This window comes from Neofelis nebulosa, chromosome 6 (assembly GCF_028018385.1).
Source record: "Neofelis nebulosa isolate mNeoNeb1 chromosome 6, mNeoNeb1.pri, whole genome shotgun sequence".
NCBI classification, from domain to species: domain Eukaryota; kingdom Metazoa; phylum Chordata; class Mammalia; order Carnivora; family Felidae; genus Neofelis; species Neofelis nebulosa.
In genome coordinates, this window is record NC_080787.1 from 106,283,995 (window position 1) to 106,287,007 (window position 3,013).

Genomic DNA, 3,013 nt, shown 5'->3' on the forward strand with positions numbered 1-3,013 from the left:
GGAGCTGGAAGATCTTCATCAGAGCGCATGAAGGCCTTTGTAAACTTTAAAGTGCTTTGCAAATGTTAACATTTTACTCGAGATTTTTTTTTTTTATGAGTCAGTGGATGGGATAAAAATGGAGAACAGAAACGATACAGTTTATTTATTGCCTTCTTCTATACTGCAGATATAATTATTTAAAATATTTAATATTTATGGCCATTTTAATAAAAAGCTCACTTGTCAAAATGAATCTAAATTAAACAAAGTAAACCTATTATATTTATCTGCGGGAAAGTCAGAGATGATTTACTTGGAGTAATTTTTTTCTACAGATCTATCTCTGATTTATTTTTTAATCATACCTTTGTGGAATGGATAATATATTTATATGGTTCAAAAGCTAGAAGTTTAAAAACGTATGTGTCCTTCCTGTTTTTGTTCCCAAATTGCCTGGTGTCTCTCTCCTCCAGCAGGTAACCTCTGTATGAGTGTCTTATATATCATTTTGAACTACCTTTATGAATATGCAAGCTTTGGGTCTTGTTTTGCGGTAAGAGGGGCTTCTTTTGGTTTAGGGCAAGAGGAGAAGAAATAGGAACTAACTCTTCTAGACGATGACATAGCGTGCCCAAGATCGCACACTGTTTCAGTGACAGAGCCAGATTAAGACTTAATCTATGTGACTGCAAAGCTAATATTTGGTCCAGTGTATCAGACTGGAGAGGCTGGGTTAGAGGTCACAGAAAACCAAAGTGAGAGTAGGAGGGAAATGAGAGCCGAAGCAGGAAGAAGGCAGGAACCTATTTTGCCTCTTCCCAAAGAAAGGAGCCCAGTCCAAGAGTGCAAGTGATGTGTGCTCATCGGCAAACAGGCTCCCGGCCTCACCTTGAGCTGAGGAGCTATGTGCCTCGGGCTGCCTTGCACAGGGGCTCTCCCAACGTCACTATGGCTCATACAAAGGTCCAAGGTGAGCAGGGTAGAATGAGCCCATCAGACCATGTTCTTCTGAGGGTTGGGGGGGGGGAGGGGAAGGTGGTGTTTTCAGGAAAAATTTTTCTTCCAGGTAAAACCCAGCAGTCCACCTGACCCCTTTGTTTTGCATGCTCCGGGACTGGAGAAAGATCAGTAAATGACCCCCAAATGTGAGGCTTCCTCAAGGCTGCATTTGTCAAGTCAACTGAGAGGTGACTACCCAGAGGAGGCCAGAATGAGTGTTCCAACATCCACTGTCATCACTTGGCAATGGCATTCAAAACACTTGGCCTCATGAATGAGTAACCCCTGAGGTCAGCCTTCAGATAATCGGTTTGCTTTTGGGGACTTTGAGATTTCTGAGATGACAGAAGATATTTTGTCAGAAAATTCTTGAAACTTGGGAAGATTTGTTCATAAATGGTTGGCCTGGTTTTTGTTTGTCGTTTGTTTTTTCTTGAACACCGTGTTCTTAAACACACACACACACACACACACACACACACACACACACTCCCTTACAAAACAGCACTGGAATGGGGGGTGCGGGTGGGTATTTATTGGCATCTTACATGTGTGGATCTTCTGACTTGCTTTCAACCACTCCAAAATAACAAGAAATCTAGTTTGAATTTCAAAGATGTTTCTAAACTTGTGTCTTTGTTGCATTTTGGTATCCCCAAAATTCTTTTGACTTTTCTTGATTTTTGGTTTCTAGGTTATTGTTTTCGTGGGCTTCTGTTTTCTTCAATCTGAAAAGTAACACTGAGAAAGCTGCATATAGTTGCTCTGCTCTGGAAAAGAGGCTCAGCAGCGGGCACCGCGGCGTAGTGGAGTCATGGGATTTGGGTTTTCTCTTCTTTTCTTTCTTTTGCTGCTGTTAGGCTGAGCCTCGCAGGGAGTCCCCATCAAAAAATCGGATAAAGAGAAGATGCCGGGGACGTTCGATGCGTTTATGTTTATCAAAGCTCTTTCAGGGTTTGAACAATTAGTTCTATGAATTAGGACCATGCAATGCCCAAAGTATATTGCTGAGAAAAAAATCTAAGGTATCTGAAATGCCAGATGCTCTGCAGAGTACTAAGAAAGGGAAGGAAGGTGCTTGTGATTTAGAGGGTATCACCATTTACTGAGGCTATACAAAATGGTTGTGAAGAGGGTACGGGGGGGGGGTGCAGTGGAAGGTTTGAAGATCCTTCTGAGCAATGGAAGTTGGGCGGGGGTGGGGGTGGGGGTGGGGGGCTGTCCTAGTCAGCTCTGGCTATAATAACAAAATACCAGACTGAAGACGGCCACAACAGTTCTGGAGGCTGGGAAGTTCCCGTGTCAGCAGATTTGATGTCCGGTGAGGGCCTTCTTCTCAGTTTCCTTACGTGGTGGAGAGAAAGAAGCAAGCTCTCTACTCTCTCTTCTGCTACAAGCAGCAATCCACACGTGAGGGCTCCACTCTGGCGGCCTAGTCACCTTCCAAGAGCCGCCCCCCCAACTCTGTCACTTTGGGAGTTAGAACTTCAACATGTGAAGTTTAGGGGGTATAAGCATATGTTCTATAGTAGCAGTCAAGGAAGACTTCCAGGAGTAGGAGACCCTTGAGTCAGATCCCGAGATCCCGAGGAAGAGAGGCACTGCAGGGTTGGCAAGGTGAGGAAGGCCTTGATGACAGAGGTGTGGGATGGCAAGCAAGGCAGATTGGTCAACCCGCACATAATTGCCCGCGACTAGAGAACATCATGTTAAATGCCACTCTTCACATTGCCTCAACAGCTCCTAGACCGCCTATGAAAAATGTGTTGTCGGGGCGCCTGGGTGGCTTGGTCGGTTGGGCGTCCGACTTTGGCTCAGGTCACGATCTCGCAGTCCGTGAGTTTGAGCCCCACGTCGGGCTCTGGGCTGATGGCTCAGAGCCTGGAGCCTGCTTCCAATTCTGTGTCTCCCTCTCTCTCTGCCCCTCCCCCGTTCATGCTCTGTCTCTCTCTCTGTCTCAAAAATAAATAAACGTTAAAAAAAATTTTTTTTAAAATGTGTTGTCGGTTCACTGTAGGATTTTTGTATTATT

The 3,013-nt window shown here is 44.8% G+C and overlaps 1 long non-coding RNA gene across 1 annotated transcript; it reads left to right on the forward strand.

Moving 5' to 3' along the window:
• The first annotated feature begins 441 nt into the window (after positions 1-441).
• LOC131513493 (uncharacterized) lies at positions 442-1,392 on the forward strand. The gene is made up of 2 exons (XR_009262607.1): positions 442-952; positions 1,049-1,392. It is a non-coding gene; the product is annotated as an uncharacterized LOC131513493 (long non-coding RNA).
• The last annotated feature ends 1,621 nt before the right edge of the window (positions 1,393-3,013 follow it).